Source organism: Pinus tabuliformis, chromosome 4_1 (assembly GCF_031772625.1).
Source record: "Pinus tabuliformis cultivar Carrire ecotype Pingquan chromosome 4_1, CPIR1, whole genome shotgun sequence".
NCBI lineage: Eukaryota > Viridiplantae > Streptophyta > Pinopsida > Pinales > Pinaceae > Pinus > Pinus tabuliformis.
Genome location: NC_142303.1, coordinates 265,977,135 through 266,002,962, shown reverse-complemented (window position 1 = coordinate 266,002,962; position 25,828 = coordinate 265,977,135). Strand labels below are relative to the sequence as shown.

Genomic DNA, 25,828 nt, shown 5'->3' with positions numbered 1-25,828 from the left:
ATTGTTGTTGAACCAACACTAAAGACTGCTCCTGATGTGCTCTTCCTATCAGTGTGCTTGTACCATAAACCAAAATTTGTTGTGCCTCTAAGGTATTTAATAACATGTTTTGTTGCTTTCCAGTGAAGCTTGGTGGGATCCAACGTAAACTGACTAATTTGGTTCATTGCAAAACAAATATCGGGCCTTATGTTCACCAAGTACATCAAGGACCCCATCAATTGTTTGTAGATAGTGCCATCCATTGCCTCTTCTGTAAAAGCATCCTCTTTCCTCCAAATAGTACCCAAAGGAGTATCCATGGGTTTGCAATACTGCATGTGGAATCTCTGAATGATTTTAGAGGTGTAATGCCCTTGTCCAACAAATATCTCCATCTTCGTACCACACCTCCAAGCCAATGAATTAGTGCATCAAACCCACATCCTTCATCTTGAACTCTTGCAAGGTCCTCCTTATAAGACTGGGTCTACCTGTCATCTCCAGTCAGTACCAAATCATCCACATAGAGAACTAAGATGCGCAGACTACCATCTACCATAATGCAATAAAGATTCACACCTTCTTCACTCTTAGTGAAGCCCAATCCACTAAGATAAGAATCTATGTTTTTCTTGAGATCATAGAGGGCTCTCTTGAGCCTACACACATGTATCTCCCTGCTAAAGGTCTCGAACCCATTAGGTTGATCAATGTAGATCTCTTCCTCAACCACTCCATTGAGGGAGGCAGCCTTAACATCCATTTTTTGGATCCTCAACCCAAACTGTGTTGCCAATGCAAGTATGGTCCTCATAGATGAGTATCTTGCCATAGCAGAAAATGTCTCCTCATAATCAATCCCCTCCTCCTGTAAGAATCCTTTGGAAACAAATGTCTTTGCACTTCTCAATACTACCATCAGCTACATGTTTCACCTTATACAACCACTTGGAACCAATAATTGAATTTCCCTCGGGTCTAGGCACAACCTCCCAAGCATCATTCTTCATGATGGAGTCATACTCCACCATGGCATCTACCCACACCTGTTGGGAAATTTCCTCTTCAAAAGAAGATGGCTCAAAATCAATCAACTTTGACATGAGTGCCAAATACCCTGTATATTTGTCTGCTAATCTCCTCTGTCTGCGCAAGGAACTAGGACCTCCAACCTGCTCCTGAGCTTCCTGCACCAACCTGTCCACCGTCTCAGTCCTCTTCCTCCCTTCTTTAGAAGGATTTGTGTGAGTGGGTGTCTCCACTTGATCTGATCTCTGCTCCTCCACATGTGCATACTCCACGTCATCCTCCTGGAATGTCCTCTTGCCTTTGAGCAAGATCTAACTCTGTGGATTTGACCGAGACTCCTCCTTTGGAACTAGAAGCTCCTCCTCTGGTGGTATGCTCAACTCTCGCTCTAGAGAACTCCTCATGGCTTCTCCTCATCAAATCTCACATCCCTCCTCATAACAGTCATCATGAGTGAGGGAAAATACACTCATTAAATATGAGGTGTCTCAATATAGCCTACAAAGACCCCCTCTCTGTAGTGGGCTCCAACTTTTTCCTGTCATCTTTGGAGACATGAAAATAGACTATGGATCCAAAAATGCGAAAGTGGGAGACATTTGGCTTCCTCCCAATGAAAGCCTCTGTAGGTGTAATCATTCCAAGAATTTTGTGAGGGCTCCTATTCTGCAAACAAACAATTGTATTGCAAGATTCTTCCCACGGGGATAGTGGCAATCCCTGGTCATGCAATATTTCTCTAGAAGATCCTACAATACTTCTATTTTTCCTCTTTGCAACCCCTTTTTGTTGTGGGTTGTGGGGTGAAATAAACTCCTTTTTGATACCCTCCTTGGCACATAATTCTTTGAAGGAATTAGACATAGACTCTCCTCCATTATCACTCCTAAGGGATTTCATTTTCTTTGCAGTCTCATTTTTAACTAAGGGTTAAATTCAACAAACTTTGACTTAAACTCATCTTTCTTCTTCATGAAATAGATCCAACATTTGCAAGAAAAATCATCTATGAAGATCACATAATACCTATGATTTGCAGTTGACACTATGGCTAATGCTCCACTCACTCCAAGATGGCTCCAGCTCTTCTATATCGGCCCTCGAAGGAGGATTTAACATATTTTCGAAGAGTGCATCCTTTTCATACATCATGTTGTTCATGAGTGCACTTTTAAGTCCAATGACGATCTGCTACATCATTTTCAAAGCTCCATGGCGTAGGTGTCCTATGCGCTTATGTCAGAGCTCTCCAACATCTCTACTCTAAACATGTTCTTCCTTGCTACTCAATGTAGTGCATGCATCCACCTCTAGCTTGTAGAGATTTTTAACTCTAACACAAATTTGTTTTACTTGTCTAGTAGCAACATGCTTCAAATATTCCTTCCCTCTACTGAACACCACAACATATCCTCTATCTTCAAGTACAACTACAAAAACTAGATTTTTCTTTAGAATAGGCACATACATTACATTCCTTAGGTGAATATGGGAGTCTGACTGCCTCTTAAAGGCAATTGTGCCAATCCCTTTGGTACTATACCTTCCATCATATCGAAGCTCTATGTGTAATTGTAGGTCCTCCTCTAAGCTACTGAACAAATCCTTATTTCTTGTCATATGAAATGAAGCTCCAGAGTCTAAGTACCATACATTACCTTGTACAGTACTTGCGATGCAAGCAATGAGGGTGAAATCCAACTGGAATTTTGATCTGAGAGCATCTCCCCCTGCTCTTGCTACAAGATTCTTTATGGATTTCTTGTGTGGACACTTGGTTGCACAGTGTCCATACTCATGACAATGAAAACATTTAATTGTACTAAGGTCTTTCTTCTTGCCATGGTTATGGATGAATTTTTCCTCTCCTTAGGCCTTCTTGCCTTTGGATTTCTTTCCTTTTCCTTTCTTTCCTGTGCATGCTAAAGAAAAGTTTTCTTCCTCATCGGTTCTGGATGTGACTCCATCTCTCGTGTTTCTTCTAATCTCCTCCTGGACCAAGTCAGACCAAAGTCTCTCCCAATATGGGAGCTTGTCTCTAACATTAACTGAATCCTCATAGTTGTGCCAGAATTTCAAAAGACCAAGGAGTGCTAAGCTCACAAGTTCAGATGATGGCACATTCTCTCCAACTCCTCCAAGTTCATCTCTAACTTGAGAGAATTGGGATATGTATTGAACAATAGTTTCATTTTTATTCATTTGAATGTTCTTGAGCTTGTCTTTCAATTCCAGTTTCCTGGCATCATTGGTGCTTTGGAATAGGTCTATGAGGGTTTCCCATATTGAAAATGGAGGCCCCTTTCCATGCAAGTTTGAAACCCCATGGTATTTGATTCCCTCTAGGATAATCCTCCTGGATTTTGTCATGTCTTTCTTCCACTGAGCCAGTTGTTGTGCATCTGACGCTGCTAGTTTTGGAATATATGTTTGTGCGTACTCCAATGCTCCATTTTCATCAATTGAAATAGATTGTTCCTGCACTGAAGAAATACTTGCACCACAAACTTATCTATTTGAAATTTCTTTGAAAAATGATCAACAAACCCGGTTTCTATGTAGTTTTCAATAGCTCTGATACCATGTAGAAATAACTTGAAATGTGTAGTTGCTAATGAATTCAAACTGAAGACACATGCAAACATTCAATCACAATGAACACAATTTTTACTGGGGAACCCATCTCGGAAAAAGCCCTCCTCTGTTTGTATTAAAGCAGATGATAACAATGATCTGTTACAATGACAACTTCAATACTTGAAGCTCAACTTGCATTCCAATATTGATCTCCTCCTCTTGAGTCTTCTCTATGTGGAGCACCTGGAAGGTATGCTTTTGACTAGCAATCTAGTGGTTTTTCAATAATAATTGTAACCTTTTCTGCATGAGGAATTCGAAGAAGATAAAGGATTTTGATAAAATGTGCAAAAATAGACAAAGGAAGCTCAAGTGCTAATAATTGACGTTTTCTATGCAGGAAGACATGCGAGCAAGGAGTTCCCGCCCAAAAGCGAGAAGCAGAGGAAAAATAACTGTTGTTCCTCCAGTAGGGAACCGGATGCGGACACGATCAAGCAAAATCGGAATTGAATAGTCCAGGAAAAGAATGCGGGATACCGGCTCGGCAAACGCAAGAAAGATTGAACGATTAGCGAATCCCTCAGGATCGATCGCTGCTTTACTTATCTCTGATTATCTAGATATCTCCGTCATTTCTGTTATATAATGGCACAACATCATTAAGCAAGAGGAGGATTGTTTTTGTAATTTTACAGTTCCAGAACAAACTTTAATCATTGAGTCTCACTGAGACCTGATTTTGTTATACTTTTGTGGATGCGATTAATATAAAAGACTTGGTGTTTATTCCGTCTCTGCATCTGGAGTAATCTAAGGCAGTGTACCATTGGCAGCTAAGGGCCCGGCTCCGAAGGACACTTGCTTTTGTATCATTATATGGTGATTTGTGTGTGGTTTGTTTATCGTTATTACTTAGCAGTCTGATGAACTCTTTATATGATACGCTATGCTCTGTTATGTTTAATGAATGAATGATTTCTCTATGTAAAGATTCTGCACTGTATAATTGGATTTACACAGGGTCGGATTGTATCTTTATTCAACCATTTCTGTAACAGAGTACTGGTATGAATGTTACTGTCATTGGATTTCTGTTAAACAATATTCGTGGGATTTGAGAGTAGCGTCATTCTGTTTAGAAACATAGTTGTATCATTCAATACTCTCGGATTGCTATATTAATGTAGAACATGTACATATGGGTGATGGTTGTTGTTTCGTAAATCATTAAGGGTTGCTGTTCCATTTGATTATTGTTGTTCCATTTGATTACTGCTGTTCCATTTTACTGCTGTTCCATTTATTGCTGTCCCATTTCCATTTCGCTGTTCCACTTTACTTTCCGCTGATTTATTTACCTGCCTTTGTTGCTTTGGTGTGAGAGAAGGCCTAAGGCTGTAGTGAGCCTCAGCAAGACGCTGCTTAGCTCCCAGACCTATAAGTCCATGCTCTAATTTCCCTTATTTAATCAGTTTCTAAAGGGATGGGATATTGTTTCCGTACCCTTGACTGATCAACTGTTTTGTGTGACTCCATCTTTTAGGTTAGTTTAGTTACAGCTTAGCATCTGTTTTCCTTTGATATTCTCAACCCTGTACTACTAAGCATTACTCGGACAAATAGCCTCGGATTGAGCTACTTCTTGCAATAACAAAACGTTCCCGGATTGACTTATTAATGTGGAATAATTAGCGGTGTGAGAGACCCTAGTTGCAGCTCTACATTTTGGCGCCGTTGCCGGGGAAGGAGTATATCCATTTGCCCTTTACAGAGTAGTGCGCAAAGTTGCTAGGGGGGAGTTGGATTTTAAAAACGGAAGGTAAGAACCTGCGTACGGAGCATGTAAAAGCCCTGCTCCACCGTCCGCTCTCTTAGCAGAATTGCTGGTTGAATAGGATTTAGTAGTTTTTAGAGTGCATGACTAAGCAGAAAAAGCTAGAAAAGAATATCAAACCTCCAGTCAAACCTGAAAAAGCCAAAGGACCGGTGACCCTTGGCCGAACAACCATCATAGACGAAATCTATAAGAAAACCGAATCTCAGCCGTCAGTAGGCCTCAGAAAGACTCATTCTAAGCAGCCTACTAGTTCCCTTCAGGCTACAGCATCACCATCTGGAGCCTACGCTGAGGTGCATAGTTGGACTGATGAACAGGACTTCCAAGAAATTGAAAATTCTGTGTCAGAACGGCTGCAAGAAGGGAATTTAAGTAATTTTTGTGAAGGAGAAGGGGAAACAGGGGAAATAGAGGAACCAAGGTCTCCTTCTAGGATAATCCAATTGTTAAACAGCCCAGACAGGGGAAGCGCGGCCAAATTTAACCTTGAAGGCACCCCATTCCCTCAGACAAAGATCCCAGATAAGGGAAGTGTCATTAAAACAGTTCCTGCCAAGGTCGTCCCTTCTCAACCTAGGAATACCCTCCTAGAAATTCCGGAAGGATATTGGCACATATTTGATCCAATGGCGCAGAATCAGCCAAATGCTCAAACTTCTACATTGCAATATCCTATAGTAGATTCTGCTGCAAATGCACCCATGAAAGCAATACCTCTTCAAGACATCCCGACGTTTCATGGACTTACATCAGAAGACCCCGATGCATTTTTATTCGAATTCGATGTGCTATGTAGAGGGTACGATTACACCACTGACCCCCAGAAATTAAAGTTGTTCCCCTCCACTTTAAAAGGAGCAGCTCTGAGATGGTTCATGGGTTTAGGTGGTGGAGTCATAAACAACTGGGAGCAAATGAAAGAATCCTTTCTTAAAAAATATCAGGATTATTGTAGATCGAGAGAGCTAAAAGATGAAATTTTCCAAATGATGGCCAGACCAAATGAAATTTTGGAAGAATACGTAAAACATTTCCAGTATAATTTATAGAGATCTCCCTATGCATCACTACCTCTGCCCGATAATGTGTTGAAAACTGCATTGATTAGAGGAATGAAAGAGCAGTGGATTGAAACGTTGAATATCATGGGAAAAGGGGATATTTACCAAGAGAATTTTGCTGATATCATTAATTTATGCATCAGGAGTTCAAGAGGCAGCACAAGGATAAAATCAACAGAATATGATAGGTTTGTTAAAGACAACAAAATATCAACAGAAGGGGTAACACGTGTAGAACTAGGGAATTTATTAGAAAATTTTTAAACTGATATTCTGGGGACATTAACTACTCAGCTTGATATTGTGCAGGTTAAACAAAAGCAAATGGAGGCGGAGAAAAATCTGGCAATTTTCTGCCCCCGATGCAGAAGAAAACACAGCCACAAGGAATGTCCGCTAGATACAGTTCAAGCATGTGCTATCTGTACGAAAGACCACCTTACTGAAAGCTGCCCCTCACTTCCTGGATTGAAGGCTGTATACAAGGAAGCAGAAGAAGAATCAGAACCAGCATACTTTGTTAACCAACGTCGCCAATGGCAACCTAGGCAATCTGGTATGTTTTCGGACCCAACTCCTTCTTTCCAGCCTCCGCAGTATAATGCTCAGCAATATGGTATGTGGCAAAACCAATCTACATCCCCAGTCCCGAATTGGTCATCACAGCCGTTTCCTTCTCCAAATCCATGGATGAATCAGACAAGCCAATTCGGATGGCCAAATTTTCCTTACACTCCACCATATTGGCAGAATAACTCATACCCTCCGCAATGGATTCCCCCTACTTCACAAGGTTCACCCTGGCAGACAAATTGGCCAAGATCGACATATCAGTCAACAGGAACTATTCCACTCCCTCAACCGACTCTGCCAGCCTTACAACAAAACCCCCAGTCTAATCTAAGGCCGCAACTCCCAGCCCAACCCAATCCCAATCCTAATAATAGACCAGTCCAATCCCTCCAAATTATAGAAACATCAGAAACTGGACTTGACCTAAGGGAGTGCAATGACCTTCAGTTACGATCTGGACGTATCATAGAAACAGAGGGAGACAAAACAGTTCACATTGAAGATCAGTTACCAATAGAACAACCACCACAACAAGAGGGTGTAAATAAGGAACAAACCCATCAACAAACAAATACATCCTCTCCTCCTTTCCCGGAACGATTAGTCATACCACGACCAGTACAACATCCAGACTTTGACATTCTGGGAGAGTTACAAAACCTGTACATAAAAATTCCATTCCTCCAGGCCATTCAAGATATTCCTATATACGCAAAAACTATAAAAGAACTGTGCATAAAAAAACCAAGGAGGAATACAACCACTAACCCAAGAGTCCAAGTAGTCGGCACCTTATCTGACTTATTATCGGGAAAAGAGACACCTATCAAATACGAAGATCCCAGAAATCCAATTGTGACTGTCCAAATCTATGGCCAAACCTTGACTAACGCTTTAGTTGATCTAGGAGCTGCAATCAATATTTTGACAACCTCTACCTGCCAAAAGCTTGGCATCACATCAGTAGAACCTACTTCTACTTTGCTAGAATTGGCAAATCGATCTGTAGTTCGACCAAAAGGCACTCTATACGATGTCATGGTTTCTGTAGACTCCTGGGAATATCCAACTGATTTCCTGATAATTAATCCAAAAACCCGACTGGAAGGACATCCGCTAATATTAGGAAGACCTTGGCTTGCTACTGCCGATGCCTACATTGGTTGCCGGCAGGGAAACATGACTATAACTAAAGGACCAGATGTTAAAAATCTAGTTCTATATCCTCCAGCACAGCCAAGCCTGCCAATGATCAAAACCAATCAGTATCCTGTGTCATACCTTACTAACAATATCAGATCCCCATTGACTATACAGAAGGCTTTAGATTTTAAAGATCAAATAGAAGATGATGCCATCAATAACTTCATTAGTCAAACTGAATCTAGATCTCACACACAGTGTTTTATGATAGAGGCAACATTTGATAGTGAGCTAGAGGAAGACCCATTGAAAGACGCACATGACCAAACAATACCAGTGACTGTTGTTGCCAATAGTAAAGTAGTGGAAATTGAACCTGGTAAGGCCCTAAATATCAACGCCAACCTTACACCAGACCAAGAAGCAAAACTTATAAATCTGTTACGAAAATATCAAGGAGCATTTGCGTGGGATTACCCTGACATGAAAGGGATCGATCCCCAATTATGCACCCACCACATCTACATAGAAAAAGATGCAAAACCTGTTCGTCAGCCGCAAAGAAGACTTAACCCCCATCTAAAAGAGGTAGTAAAAGCCGAACTTCAGAAACTTCTAGATGTTAATTTTATTTATCCCATCTCCGATAGTAAGTGGGTCTCTCCCCTGGTGGTGGTACCCAAGAAAAACGGAAAATGGAGGATTTGCGTAGATTACAGGGAGTTAAATAAAGCCACACAGAAGGATCACTTCCCTCTCCCGTTCATAGATCAAGTATTGGACACTTTGGCAGGAAAGAAATTCTTTTCTTTCCTGGACGGCTTCAGCGGATATAACCAAATCCAAATTGCCCCTGAAGACCAGGATAAAACTACCTTTACTTGCCCTTGGGGAACGTTTGCCTATCGAGTTTTGCCCTTCGGCCTATGTAATGCCCCTGCTACATTCCAAAGGGTTGTCCTTAGTATCTTCGCAGATCTGATAAATGATGGACTTGAAGTGTATATGGACGATTTTACACCATACGGAGATGATTTTGACCCAGCTCTAGATACCCTGGAAAAAGTTCTACAACGTTGTATCGCTACCAGACTCTGTCTGAGTCATGAAAAGTGTTACATGATGATGACAGAAGGGCTCATTCTAGGGCACTATATCTCAGCAGCCGGCATCCAGGTAGACCCGGCTAAAATCCAGATTCTTTTGCTTATTCCTACCCCCACTACTCAAACAGAGGTACGCAGTTTTCTTGGCTTTTCTGGGTATTACAGACGATTTATAGAACATTACTCACGTATTGCTGCACCTCTATATGCTTTAACTGGCAATGTTGATTTCTTGTGGACAGAAAAATGCGACCAGGCTTTTAAGGAATTGAAGAAGCTTCTATCAACAGCCCCAGTCCTTCGAGGACCCAACTGGAATTTGCCATTTCAAATCTCATCTGATGCCTCGGACACAGCAATTGGTGCAGTCCTAGGGCAAGAAGAGGATAAGAGACCATACGCTATCTACTATATCAGCAAAAATTTATCCTCTGCCGAACTCAATTATACTGTTACTGAAAAGGAATTCCTGGCTGTAATACATGTTGTTAACAAATTTAGACATTATATCACAGGCTATCCCGTTGTGTTATATGCAGATCATTCTGCTATCAAATATTTGGCAAATAAACCTGTTACGAAAGCTAGAATAACCAGATGGTTGATCTTATTGCAGGAGTTCGACATCACAATCAAGGATCGACCTGGCAAGGAGAACCCTGTAGCTGATTTCCTCTCACGAATACCGAAAGCAACTGAAACAACAACAGTGGAAGATCAATTTCCTGACGAGCACCTGTTTGTTGTTGCTGTTCGAACACCCTGGTATGCTGATGTCGCTAATTACCTTGCAGTCGGTAAGCTACCAAAACACTTAACCCCTCAGGAACGCAAGCAGATTGTTCAGAAGAGCACTCGGTTTTCGTGGATTGGAGGCCATTTGTTCCATACAGGGGCAGACATGCAAATCAGAAGGTGTATTCGAGAAGACGAAATCTTCGACATTCTAAAAGCTTGCCACGACGGGCCATGCGGGGGACATTTCGCTGAAAAAAGAACAACACATAAAGTATTGTAGACAGGATACTATTGGCCTACAATTTTCAAGGATGCGAAAAAATTTGCACAAGCCTGTGACAGCTGCCAGCGAGCAGGAAGACCTGGCCAAGCCGATGAAATGCCTCTGAGACCACAATTGGTCATTGAGCCATTTGAACGATGGGCTCTGGACTTCGTTGGGCCCATCAATCCATCATCAAATCAGAGGACATACATTCTGGTGGCGACAGACTATGTTACTAAATGGGTCGAGGCTGAATCATTACCTAGGGCTACAGAAGACTCTGTGATACAATTCTTGTTCCATTTGTTTGTACGTTATGGACTTCCGAGAGAACTAATCACCGATGGTGGACCACAATTTGTTGGAAATAAATTAGCTGCAACACTTAACAATTATCATGTCCAACATAAGATCACTACCCCATACCATCCGCAGGAAAATGGGCAAGTAGAAAGTAGTAATAAGGTAATAGAATCAATTTTAACAAAGACCATTGCATCGCATAGGCGAGATTGGGCCACTCGACTACCTGAGGCACTGTGGGCCTACAGAACCACATGGAGAAGTACTACAGGATATTCACCTTATCAATTAGTGTTTGGAAAGCAGCCAATTTTCCCCATAGAATTCGAAATCCGAACGCTACGAACTGCACAGGAAGTCGGCCTAGATCTGAGTGAGGCACAAATCAATCGATTACAGCAGATTAATGAATTGGACGAAATCAGGCTCTCTGCATTACAAAATACAACATTAATTCAACAACAGCGAGCTAAATGGCATGATGCACTTATCAAGAATAAAGTCTTTCATGAAGGAGACTGGGCTCTGTTATATGACTCTCGGTTTCAGGACTTCCCGGGGAAACTCCAGACTTGATGGTTAGGACCATACGAAATCCAGAAGGTACATGACAATGGGACCCTTACCCTGATCACAATTGACGGTTCTGGATATGCATTCAAAGTAAATGGCCACCGAGTTCGCCTTTATCGAAAGCCACTCACTCGGGAATCCTTCTGTCAGCAGCTGCGACAAGATACTGATATGGAAATCTTACGAGAGGAAGCGAAATCTTCCTCACCTATAGTTTAAGAAATTCATTTTTATAACTTGTACATAATATCTTGTATATATGTTTCTTTGATTTTTTTTACTCCAAGTGTTTTGCTGTTCCTTTGCAAAAAGGAACAACACTTGTGTTTTTTGCTGTTCCTTTGCGAAAAGGAACATCACTTGTGTTTTTTGTTGTTCCTTTGCGAAAAGGAACAACACTTGTGTTTTTTGCTGTTCCTTTGCGAAAAGGAACAACACTTGTGTTTTTTGCTGTTCCTTTGCGAAAAGGAACATCACTTGTGTTTTTTGTTGTTCCTTTGCGAAAAGGAACAACACTTGTGTTTTTTGCTGTTCTTTTGCGAAAAGGAACAGCACTTGTGTTTTTTGTTCTTCCTTTGCGAAAAGGAACAACACTTGTGTGCTTTTTGCTGTTCCTTTGCGAAAAGGAACAACACTTGTGTGTTTTTGCTGTTCCTTTGCGAAAAGGAACAACACTTGTGTTTTTGCTGTTCCTTTGCGAAAAGGAACAACACTTGTGTTTTTGCTGTTCCTTTGCGAAAAGGAACAACACTTGTGTGTTTTTGTTGTTCCTTTGCGAAAAGGAACAACACTTGTGTGTTTTTGCTATTCCTTTCCGAAAAGGAACAGCACTTGTGTGTTCCTGCTGTTCCTTTGCGAAAAGGAATAGCACTTGAGTGTGTCTGCTGTTCCTTTTCAAAAGGAACAACATTTGAGTGTCTTTGTTGTTCCTTTCTCAAAAGGAACAGCATTTGCGATTTTCCGTTGTTCCTCTCAAAGAAATGGTATCCTATGAATGAATTCTTCTCTCAGGAATGCCATCGACATATTTTTGCCCTTATGGAGGATGCTCTGCCCCATGTTCTCCTCAATCTTGTAGATACAGCAATGAACTTATGCGGTGAACATAAGCCATGATATACCGAAATCAGCACATCATAAATCGCTATCACTATGAAGCTAGTATGTATAAGAGGACAAGAGGAGGGACGTGAACTTTTCATCTTCGCGGTCATTGTCATTTACCGGTACCATTGTCATTGGTGATCTTTATCATGACGATTCCCCTAAAAATCTTTTTTTTTGATCATTACTTAGGAGTAAGAACGAACGATTTATATCTATCTGTTGGGATCGTAAGACTTCTTCCACCATTCCCCGCTCTTAAGGAGTGCGGAACCACCCTTATGTGAAAATAAACAAGAGAGGTGCTCTGCAAAAGAAAACAAAAACAAAATATGAAAATTGTCAAATGCAAGATAGGGGGTCTCATTCAGAGCCGGCCTACCATGATCATAAGGGTGGAAGCGAAGTGGCATTCCCATAACGGCCACCACACCAGGGATATGGTCTGAAGGTAAATTAACAAGCAAACCTTGGAACAGGAGGTCTCATCGCGAGCCGGTCTGACCACGTTTCGCGCCTACCTTGTGAATGGCATTATGGCTATCTGGTCACCAAGCCAGCATAATGGCCTACATTTTGACAAAGCACTCTTCAGAATATACACAAAGGATCATGGTTCCGGAGGGTGAAATAAACAACTCTGCCAAGGTTATGAACACCTGTTGGTAGCAGAGCTCTGTTAATGGCATAGAAGTCGTAATAATTACACCAACATGTATGATATTAAAATTTTTCTGTCTCTTATCCTTTGCAAAGATCATATGTCACACCCGATATATATATCGCATGAATATTTATTACCACCAATCATGGCAACGGAACTGACAGTGACCACTGGAGACTTCGTACGCTTGACAGATGTCCCATCCCCTAGCTCCTCATTATATCACGCAGGCTCTTATGCAAAACACGATCTACCTTTTTGCCTCGGTTTCGGCATTTCGTTGTTTTTCTAAAACATGGCATAATTTCATATGCTGTACTTTATGATTGGACCTCCGACTGGCTGCTGCTCCTCTCTTTGACGGCTGAGGACAGCCTATCAGATCGCGGGGGGGAAGGTAATCTCATTACTCCATGATTGCGTGGTTGCACACCATTCGGGCGAGACAATGTACGAAGGAATGACATGGTTTAACGGTATGATGCTTCCATTCTACGGAAATTGCCATCCACGATCTTTTTTTAGTTGCATGATCGGTGATCATCCTCTCTGCGTCGCAAACACCGCAAGCAGTTGCTGTTCCATTTCTAAGAAGAATCATGGGCGGAAAGACGGTCCGAAGTGAACCGCACAAGCTGACAGTTTCCGCTGCTGCTCGCAAAATTCTGGAAAACGTAGGATGGTTGAATTACTTCAGCCGCTTGCAAGAATCAAATGAAGCCGTGGCGTTGGAATTCTTGCAGAATTTGCAGGAAAATTACTCCATAGTAGGAGGGAAGCGGATAGCGGTTACAGAGGATATTATCGCAGAAGTTTCAGGATTACCAGCTGCTGGACCCATATGGACGCCGAAGAAGGAAAGATTACAAAAAGATATGGAAATTTTCCAGGACGAAGGCCAAAGCTTGACAGTCAAAGGGAAAGGAGTTCTGCCGGCAACACTAGGGGAACCCTGGACCGAGCTAGCGAAGACAGTACAAAGTTATATCACCTGCGAAGGGAGAAAAGACGTGGTAAGACCTCGTCACTTGAAACTTTTAGCTGTTTTAAAAGGAAAATGTTCTGTAAATCTCCCTGCACTTTTAAATTTGCTACTACATGACGCGGCCCGAAACCTGAGAAAGGCCCAGCACATAGATGCAGTCGTTAGCCACCATGGGCTGATTCGGTTGATAGTGAGCCACAGTCTCACTCAACAGCAAAGCACTTGGGAGGAATTGATCGCAATAGTCGAAGGAGGATCGGCTGCACCACCCCCGAAACCTGAACAGTCCTCTAGCACGCCGGAACGATTAGGGAAATGCAAGAAGACAGCAACAGAAAGACATGTCACTTCAAAACGGAAACAACCTTCCGATACGCCAAAATGACCAGAGGAACCCAGAGAACCTGCTGGCACGCCCGACCTACCTGAGAGACCAAGGAAGTCAGCTCGGCTGGCCCGGATACGAGGAAGGTTGGAAAGAATTCAGGAAGCAACGACCCAGCCAATTGAAATTGCGGACGAACCTCCAGAACCAGAAGGAGGACCTTCCGAAGGAAATGTGGAGCAATTAGGGCCTGGGACTGGCCAGCCGGAAGGGGAGGAAATGGTTATCGAACAGAACAATCAAGAAAATGAGCACTCTGAGGAAGAAAGGGTTACCGAACAGGGCAATCAAGAAGAAGAAATAGCACAGCCAGGGGGTAGCCCGTTGCAGGACCCTGTAGGTGAGGAGGAATTGGCAGTAGTTCTGGCCAATATGGGGGAATATGGCCAGCCCTCCAGCACAGCAGGCGTCCCTGACAGTCCCGCAGAGGAAGAACTACCCAAGGAAGCACATGCAGAAAAGGCAGGGGAAGAAAACCCGCCTGGTTATGATAATGAAATTGAAGACAAAAATCAGGGACAGTCTATCCCCAGGACGCCGGAAGATATCCCAGATGAAGAAGGAGCGGGCTTAAGGGTCAAACCCTCTGCCGAGGCAAAGGAGATTAAGAAATTAAGAAAGAAACAACAGAGGTTGTTGGGTACTATAGCCAGGCTCCGGCAGCAAATTCGAATTTTGAAAGCTGATTTGAGAATACAAAGGACCTCAAGGAAAAGGAGGAGGGCCACTACAGCAAAAACCCCGAGGACAAGAACCCGTTTTGTTGGTCGAAACCCCATCAGGAGACCTACTGCCGAGGAACAGTCTGCTGTTCCAAATGTTAATGAAGAACAGGGTGTTGTTCCAAATAACATAGAGGAACAGATTGCTGTTCCATCCGACCCTGGAGAACAAACTGACATTCCAATTAAGAGAGAAGAACAACAAGATGTTCCAATGGCAGGGGGACCTCAACAGCCTTTCATTCATGTCAAGAAGGAGAAAGAGAATAAGGAGACCCAAACAGAGGCACCACCCTCAGGGGTTATTCGGGTTCTGAACTCTAAACAGCGCAATAAAAAGTTGCAGGCAAAATTCCCGGCCTCTACGGCTCAATGGAACAAGGATCCAAAAACGAGAAACTTGCACAGGATGATGAAGCAAGCCCAACAAGAAGCGGAACAACTAAGAGAGCAAGCAATCCCCCGGGAGAAATATGAAGAATTACAATAGCAACTTCGGAATATTAGTCAATCCGAAAGCCAAGCCTTTGAGGGGTGGCAGAAGGAACAAGAAAAGGTTGCTAAGGTAACTCGTCGATTAGATAGTGTTGTTAAGCAGATGGACACTGTGTGTTCCTTATATAATGACGTTTTGACTTGTAGGGCCCCTGCTAAAAATTATGCTTTATTTTTGCTTGAAAGATATTTGAGATTGAAAATAAAAGCCGTTAGGGCAGGAGCACCTATCCACATCAACACTGTTAATGATTTTATAGACTGTTGCAAGCACTATGGGGTTAAGGTTCAAAGGTTATTATGCGATTTTTACTTGCACAACCTTGTGCTAGACCAGGAAACTGATTTAAATCCTGGCCCTTTTGTTGGCGATATACAATTCCAAGCCTTCATCTCATTTGGGGTTAATCAGGTGAAATGGCTCAGAGCTTATAACACCTTTCAGAGACAAGAAAATAGCCTAGACTTGTGGATACGAGATGAACCTAGAGACCCAGTGACGCTATGGAGAGAGCATAGGAGTCTTATGAGGATCCCAGGTGTCATTGAGATAATAGGACCCATGCACGAAGACTTGATCCGAAATGGTCTGGAATATTTCCCGACTATTAAAGATCTTGTCCTCGATGCTGCAAAATTTCGATACCGGACCTCTAGTCCAAGCATCCAGCTCAGGGAACCATTCAAATATGAGAATTTTGAGCTGGCTGCCAGCCGATTGAACCTTTATGGGGAACGGATTCAACAAGCAGGGCCATCCTGGTTAGGGTATCGATTTGGCAGTCCAATTATTTGGCACCCTGCACCCGGATATCAGGCCTTGTATGAGATGCCTGCAGATCAAATAGATCAGTTCTTTGATAATCTAGTTGCTCATCACGGTTGTCGACCTCCTCACGAGATCCCTTCTCCGGCCTATTCTCTCACCACCTTGCATGTCAACTACAATGTTCTCATGAGGCCATGAAACAGGGTAAGCAGGGGGGTGTGTGGAGCACCTGGAAGGTATGCTTTTGACTAGCAATCTAGTGGTTTTTCAATAATAATTGTAACCTTTTCTACATGAGGAATTCGAAGAAGATAAAGGATTTTGATAAAATGTGAAAAAATAGACAAAGGAAGCTCAAGTGCTAATAATTGACGTTTTCTATGCAGGAAGACATGCGAGCAAGGAGTTCCCGCCCAAAAGCGAGAAGCAGAGGAAAAATAACTGTTGTTCCTCCAGTAGGGAACCGGATGCGGACACGATCAAGCAAAATCGGAATTGAATAGTCCAGGAAAAGAATGCGGGATACCGGCTCGGCAAACGCAAGAAAGATTGAACGATTAGCGAATCCCTCAGGATCTTCGATCCTGAGGGATCGCTGCTTTACTTATCTCTGATTATCTAGATATCTCCGTCATTTCTGTTATATAATGGCACAACATCATTAAGCAAGAGGAGGATTGTTTTTGTAATTTTACAGTTCCAGAACAAACTTTAATCATTGAGTCTCACTGAGACCTGATTTTGTTATACTTTTGTGGATGCGATTAATATAAAAGACTTGGTGTTTATTCTGTCTCTGCGTCTGGAGTAATCTAAGGCAGTGTACCATTGGCAGCTAAGGGCCCGGCTCCGAAGGACACTTGCTTTTGTATCATTATATGGTGATTTGTGTGTGGTTTGTTTATCGTTATTACTTAGCAGTCTGATGAACTCTTTACATGATACGCTATGTTCTGTTATGTTTAATGAATGAATGATTTCTCTATGTAAAGATTATGCACTGTATAATTGGATTTACACAGGGTCGGATTGTATCTTTATTCAGCCATTTCTGTAACAGAGTACTGGTATGAATGTTACTGTCATTGGATTTCTGTTAAACAATATTCGTGGGATTTGAGAGTAGCGTCATTCTGTTTAGAAACATAGTTGTATCATTCAATACTCTCGGATTGCTATATTAATGTAGAACATGTACATACGGGTGATGGTTGTTGTTTCGTAAATCATTAAGGGTTGTTGTTCCATTTGATTATTGTTGTTCCATTTGATTACTGCTGTTCCATTTATTGCTGTCCCATTTCCATTTCGCTGTTCCACTTTACTTTCCGCTGATTTATTTACCTGCCTTTGTTGCTTTGGTGTGAGAGAAGGCCTAAGGCTGTAGTGAGCCTCAGCAAGACGCTGCTTAGCTCCCAGACCTATAAGTCCATGCTCTAATTTCCCTTCTTTAATCAGTTTCTAAAGGGATGGGATATTGTTTCCGTACCCTTGACTGATCAACTGTTTTGTGTGACTCCATCTTTTAGGTTAGTTTAGTTACAGCTTAGCATCTGTTTTCCTTTGATCTTCTCAACCCTGTACTACTAAGCATTACTCGGACAAATAGCCTCGGATTGAGCTACTTCTTGCAATAACAAAACGTTCCCGGATTGACTTATTAATGTGGAATAATTAGCGGTGTGAGAGACCCTAGTTGCAGCTCTACACTCTACTCAATACTTAGGAAAAGTAGGCCTCTTGCTTCCTCCTCTTTCCTTGTGCAATTCTTGCTCCAATAAAATAGGTGTTGTAGCACTACAACCACCCTTCAAAATTTTTCCTATGCTTTGATTTTGGAGCCTTCCTTCTTATCCACAGGAGCTCATCTTGCACTTTTTCAAGTATTCATGCTTTGATTGAGACTTATATTTTTCATTTTTTCTTGTGTTGGCTTGCTTATACACCTAATTGGTCTCTCTAAATCACAAGCTGATCTCCCAACTTGGGCCCATATCAGTTATGGCCTTGCCTCTAGAAATTGCATAATCCTTGAGGGCAAGCAGCCTTGATGATGGGAATTGTGTAGTTTTGACTAGCAGCTAGCCTTGAGCTAAGAAATTGTGCAATCATGAAGGGCAGCCTAGCAATGAGCCTAGAAACTATGCAATCCCTCATGAAGCTCAAAAATTGCACAGTGCACTGAGCCGGAAAGTTTCCCAACTCCTCGGAACTGCAAAGTTTTTCCCGGTAGTGTGCATAGTAAGTTTTCCTAGAAAAGGAAAAAAGAAGAAGAAAAAAACTAAAAAAGCAAAAAAATCCCTAAAAATAGGGATCTATTTTTAGTATCTCGAAGGAGGCACTTTTTCTAATTTTGGAAAATTTCGCCAAGTGTTGTTTCTTCCTTGATTTAGGCATGCACATCATAAACCCTAATTCACTCAAATATATTTAATCGATGCCTCTAGAGCTCATTTTCACATTCGATCTTGGGGCTTTAGCATTCTCGAGGAGATCAAGAAACCTTCATTGCGGTCATTGTCGCTTTTCTAGGTGAGTTTCGCTTTTGTTGTCTTTTGCCGCTTTTTTGTCGTTCGCTTGTGTGAGTGTTGTTTTACTTATTTCTCTTCGTAGTTGTTGGCGTTTCAACTTATTTTAACTTGTAGAAGTGCTTTTTTAAGTTTTGTGTTTTTCTTTGACAAGGGTTGAATTGGTTTTCTTATTTTTGCACCAATGGTCATAGCTGCAGAGAATCTCCTCACATACTTCGTTTTCCTTCTGTTTGATTTGTTGTTTCACTTGATCTACATGGACTTACTCAAACTTAGTCAGGTTTGCACTCAACTTCACATCATCACTTACTTCTGCTCACTTTTCACACTTCCACTTGGCATATCTGCACTCTCTTTGGCCAGATCTTGCCTTGCTCAACTAGGCACTACGCAATCCTAAGGATCAAGCCACAAGCTTGGCCACTGGAACTGCACAATTCATAGTATAGGTTGGCTCCAACTCTGCACCACACAGTTCAAGGGGCCAGATTGTCACCTTGGCCACTGATACTGCGCAATGTGCAGTCTCTCCCAATCTTTGCCCAGGCTGGGACTGCACATTGCATAGTCCCAAGCCTCAAGCATCATTCCTTGGCTGTTGGGACTATGCAGTGTGCAGTTCCCATAGGTAGCCAATTCCTCTTTCCAATGAAAATTGTGCAATCCTTCCCATTAGATGCCTGGTTTGGTGCTTGATCATGCCTTGTAAGTAGATTTTCTAAGGAATGATATTTGCTTTCCATGAGTGTCTTTTTTGTCGAACAGGTACCACAGTTGTTGAGCACTTCTCTCCGGCAGTCACTGTTACCATGGCACCAAAGAGTGTTGCCTCAAAAGAGACCACTGAAAGCAGTACTGGGGAAGGAGTTAAGAAAACATTAGTAGACTTTCCAGTGTATGTAGAAACTCAATTGTTTATAGAAAAAGGGTCAACACTAGCATGACAACAAGTTAATGAATCTCTTTCAACAAATACCCTTGAGGCACATCTAAAGGACCGACGGGTGTATCTCAGTATCCAACAGTCAAGACTACACAAGATTGCATGCAGATATCCAACCTTCCCATGTGCATATGTCATTATCGAGATTGTTTCACACACTACTAAAAAGATGATGACATTGAGCAGTGCCAAAATCCAGAAGATTGCTACCTTTCAAGCAGAATATTATCAACACATGTATCACTTGCTCGAGCCGGTGAAACTCATGGACTCATTATTCTATGCCACCCACAGCTATGCAAACATAAGAGACATTTTCAAAGGTTGGGTGAAAGAACCATTGAAGTTTCGACAAACACCCACCCATGTATACAAGATAAAGTCCCTCAAGAAGGCCTACCATCTCTTTGTTATATTAGCTTGCATGATCCATGGCCAGCAAAGCATGGAAACATTTCCTGAAGGGTGGGTAGTCTTATTGGACCAGGTTATGAACGAGGGGAACTTGTTCAATTGGTCAGATTTCTGGCTCGACAGCTGAGAGCCCCTGTAGCACAATCACAAAGTCCTCTCGATGCTGAGCAAGCAAGGTTTTATATATTTGCATATTTACTTGATATAATATGTGCACAATAAAAGTTCGCTGGCATGAACTGGATGTGGACACCACAAGAATATGAAATGCATATCTATTGCAAGTTTCTTTCGGATTGCAATGATCAAGGATTAATGGCACAACTAACTGACCACTTCATCATCTCGCTTTACAAGCTCATCTCTGAAGAATATCCACCTTGCATGTCACAAGGAGCAATGGAGGCAATAAAAAACATCGCATATTGATATGCCTCAGCAAGTGGTACTTTCCTTAGAGTGTTTGGTGGAGAGAAGCCTCCACATGTTTTACCTAGTTATGCCATCAACAAGCTTGTCATGCGAGAAGTATCATATCATCTTTCCACAGGGTTGTTAGTAGATTTTCATAGGAAGAAGAAAGCACTAGCCCACTCTTCCTTTGAAAATTGGATTATACAAGATAAATAACTTGAAAGTCGTGAATGCTGAGGGAAAGGAAACAGTGAGGTTTTCATTCAGTACTCGAGACCTTAATCTATAATCCCCGTGGTATTTGTAAAGACCACTATGCGATAGTTTACTTTCCACGGATCGACGAGGCATTCCTTTGGGTAGAGGAGTTTCATGGATGAATTGCCACAATGCCTCCAGAGTCCATGAGCTAGTTAGTTTAGCAAGGACTTCACAATATGCTCCAAAAACGATAGCAATTTTGGAATAAATAGCAACATAAGGCATCAATCCAATGTAGGAAAAGGGAAAGAGAAGGATTACCGATAGTTCAGAGGGAGAACACAGTTGCAAGATGAAAGCAGATCATATTCTGATGAAACTAGCTTTAGCAGCATAAGCAAAGAGGAACCAAAGGATATATAGAGCAGAGCAGAGGAAGAGAGAAAATCACAGGTTGTATGAAGCAGAACCGAAGCTACAGGAAACAAAACAAAAATTGAAGGAAGAACAAGAGTTGAGGAAGAGAGAACAAGAAGAGAAGCAAAAGCAGGATGAAGAACAAAGGAAAGGCACAATGACAAAAGAAATAATGTCGATACCGGATTGAAGTAACAAACATGGAGATGGAACATGAGCTGCAAAATGAAGAAGCTGATCTGATGTTGAGCTCACCACAGGTCACCACTTAGTCTCCACCACCTCCAACATTAGAGCCAACACTGAGAGAAGAAGGCAATGTTTTTTCTCTCGGCGATGATATGGTGATGGATGTGTACAATCTTTCATTTGATGAGTTCTAGAAGAGGATTGTACAACCACAAAGAAAGCATTTTTTGTTGGAAATAATATTGAGGAGGGGGGTTAATCAGTATTAGTCAAGTCAATAATATTTTTCTTTGCATACTCAAATTTATATACGCTACTTCAATGAAGGTAACCCGCGTGTACACTCAACTGTGTTTAAGGAAACCAGCGTATATCCAGCAATATTATGATTCAGTTAATTTATCATATGTTGATATTTAATCTCTGCATCAGTGCTTTATTAAACAATAAACAGTAACCATGTGTAGTTAATAACAGAATGAACCATCACACATAAGAAACACACATGAACACCAATATTTAAGGTGGAAACCCAATGTGGGTGAAAACCACCTACTGATATTGTCTCTGTCTTCTTTTAATAATAAGAAAATTTGTTTACAACATTGTACTGGTGCAGACTCATACCAGTACGCAGGCTTCTACCTGCAGAAGGTTACAACCTTCTCTTGTTCTCTAGCTTCTACTGGAAGGGAGTTACAACCCCCTAGCTCTTGTACTAGCCGATATTTTTTCTAGTACGTAGGCGCCGACCTACAGAAGGCTACGACCTTCTTTCTTCCTCCAAAGACCACGTTTCATAAATTTTCAGACTGGATACTCTTGGTACACAACACCATAATATCAAGGCCACATTTCATCCAATTTTCATATTGGACCCATCAAAAACATTGAAGCTCAAAAATCAATCACCATTGCAATACAACTATTAAATACAATTCAATCAACCAATCACACATATTCATGTGACCTTCCTTATGCCACTTTTCCACCTTGCTTTGGGCCCATGATATTGGGTGTTTCCCCGCTATGCATATTAGAAGAAACCCTGATATGCTCCCCTATAAAATGTTGATATCGCACTGTTTGCAATCGTCGGTCACTGATCATCCTCTATTCTTAGCCCTTGGTTTTTTAACTCTTTATGGCCGTGTGCCATCCCTTGTATCAGAGCCCTTCAATCGGAGCTTTTAAATCAGAGGTTTAAACTTGATACAATGATTGTCCTCATCCTTCAATCTTTGATTTGCAAGATGACATCATCCTTAACCACGTGTCACCTTGTGAGTGGTGACACGTGTCACCCTATTTTGGCCTCTTTGGACCCTTAAAAATCCCAGATCTACATGCCACGTGTCCTCTGTATTGCCACATCATGATTACGTCAAATGCCACATGGTTTTATCGAGACCAATGGTATTCAAACACGTGGCCCTCTGGAGGAGAGAGAAAAGGTCCGCCCTCTTTTGGTTTTGCAGCTGAATTCCTTTGTAAATGCTTCAAGGAATTCTCTCGGTAGTTTACACTATCGACACTTTTTTCCCACAATTCCTATATAGTGGTCCCTCAAGCATTGTCAATTGCTGACTTGCGACATGCCTGTTTGGTCAATTTAGTGTGATCTAAATTGCTATTTATAATGTCAACCCGGGGTTCGTAAACTGACGAAGTGAAGTGTACTATATGTACTAGATAACCATTTCCTTAGTCTTTTGTCGTTTTTTTTTTTAAGTTTGTTTTTGGATTTATCTTTCCCTAATGTGAGATGATGAAAAGGTGATAAAGCAAGTGAAATATGGATGATTATGGTGATCTCTAAGTGGTTTTTCAAAACTTAAAAGAAAGAAAGCTTTAAAATAACTGCAATGAAATTAATTCTTAAAAAGAAATAAAGACATCAAACAATGAACTAATGACATCGGCCTAGTATCTTTGTTGCTGAATGAAAATGAAAGTGAAATCTACACTAAATTCAATTAAAAATAAGAACAACTAATCCACACTATTTCAACTCTTCAACTCAATCTTCCTTGTGAAAAGATATCATGAAATGTTAAACAATGTGAAATCTAAAAGAAGTTAAACTGCATAAAAGAAACTAATCACACTACTTTAACTCTCTTGACCTTTTGCCTTTCAGCTTAATTTACCCTGTGAGAAACAATCATGAACAAGTCAAGCAACGTGAGATCTAAAGCAAACTAAATCAAGCTATAATGAGTGATATTCTGGTTCCTAATAAAGTTATTTGATTATAGAAAGAAACCGTTAATAGATGAATAACATGATATCTAAGAGTAGAAAATAAATGTACAACTTAAGGAAATGACAGTACTGGAAATCAAACTTCAGAAAACAAGAGTCGGCGACAAAGACAAGATGATCTCGTATGCCAATAGTTATAAAAATAAAAGGTGAAAAATTTCCCCGGCCTGCCTAAAAAAACCTACAGAAAACACTGATCAGTTGTAACCATAAAAGAGCAACAATGAAAATGTAAATCAACAGAAATCAAAAAGCTTTGTTATGTACAGCTAATATACATGATGAAATAAAACGCAGCATTTAAATGACAACTGTACAGCTAATATACATGAGCAGGAAAAAAGTAATGCAAGAGTTAAAGGACAACTGTACAAGGCTTTAGTGAGCAGGGGCCCTCTGTCACTTCAGCCGATTCAACGAACAGCTACAAGCTTAAGTTTAAACCAGTCTTCTCATATATTAAACAACAACGTAAAAGTGCAATGGGGAAATACAACAACTTCGAATTACATTACAAGAGATTAACTTTTGCAGCGTTCATGGACGCGTTATTTATAAGGAAAGAAAGCTAAACAAATTAACTAAATCTACGCTATTAACCACGCTGTCAGAGACACGTAAATCCTCTTCAGCCTGGATCTAGGTAACTGTCATCATGTTTATTAAATATGAGAGGTATGGCTGTTGGACTCACGCTACCAGGATGTCTTCGTGGCTAAGGACTGTGCCACGTAGCTTCACGTGCTCAAAAACAGAGCTACACAGAGCCGTGCCACCGCTGAACACTTCCGTTGACTATCCCTTGCCCCTTGTTTGACCGCGGGCTTTTATGGGCATGCTGGATGATCTGGAGGGACACGTTCCATGTCCTTGAATCCTGTAACTTGCCCATGTGGCTCGTTTCTTCAGAGGACACCTGTAGCATGGTGTTTGACAAAACGGCTGCGGAATCCTGTGCTGGCTGCAGAAACCTGGGTCGGCTGCAGAAACCTGTGTCGACTGCGGAAACTGAGAAGCTTCCGCAGCTGTCTGAACAAAATTCTAAACCAAACAACAGTCATCAGCGTAGTTAGAAAACCATGTCAAAAGCTCTTTTTTCAACTAAAATACAATGATTTAATCAACTTGGTGGATGAAATGAGTGGAAAAAGAAGGCTGAGAGGGTGTATAGGAAGGTGCAGGTTCGAGGCTCAACATACCCCCACTGTGAAGGTGTTGCATGTCCTCATGCAACCAAAACTTAGTTATTTTCCTTTAATCCATATGCTCTGAGGCTTCTGCAAGGAAATCTAGCCCTCTTCTCTTTCTCTTTGATGCTAAAATGGTCCTTGGTTTCCTGACTAGACATTTGAACTTAAGATTAATCAATGCCCTGCTTAACTTTTTACACTTTTTCTTCAGCTTCCTGTTCTTCTTTTGCCACAGTCCTAAATGGAGCATAGTGTTATCATGGACAATCTTGTCTACCTTACTCTGCTCTTTGAGTGCTTCGTTTTCCTGTTTGATGTGCCTATTTAGGACTTCAAATTCAAACACTTCCTGTTTTAAAGACTGTACTTGTGCATCAAGTGGCAAGGTGGTGCTTGGTCCTGCGGCTGATTGTTCCAAGGACTCTAGGTAGTTATATACCTCTTGCTGATTAGGATCTACTTCAGGTGTCTTTCTCGGCCTGAACTCAAATTCTGGTGAAGGAGGACTGCTTTCTCTTTCCAGCCGAAAATGGCTTTCCTCACGTGGAGGACTTGGCTCAATGCTTGGCTGAGTTGGAGATTTCTCAAGTGTCTCTTTATCTAAATCAATAAAGTGAGACTGTTTTTCTTTGGTTTTATTCCCCTTCCCTTTTAGCCTAGTGCTCCTTCTTAGGTATGAACTAGTACTCTTTTCTTGTGCAGTCTGTGTTCCTCTTTGCTTTTTCTTGGTTATGGCAGCAGCTTGAAGATCTATTAGTCTCTCTGACAGAGGTTGATAATTTTCTTCTATGGATTTCTCAGGGGATGGATAGACTTCTTGGATAGTCCTTTTACCTTTTTCATTTTTCTGTTCCTTACTTCTAGCTCTATCTTCTGTTCCTTTTTGCAATGTTTCTTGAATTTATATTGTAGGGGAGTCTTGGATTGTAATGCTTTTTTCTTTCCTCCTA

The 25,828-nt window shown here is 41.4% G+C and overlaps 1 pseudogene; it reads left to right on the top strand.

The window, feature by feature from the left end:
- The first annotated feature begins 14,700 nt into the window (after positions 1-14,700).
- Positions 14,701-25,828, top strand: part of LOC149175290 (uncharacterized) — a 57,323-nt pseudogene continuing 46,195 nt past the window's right edge.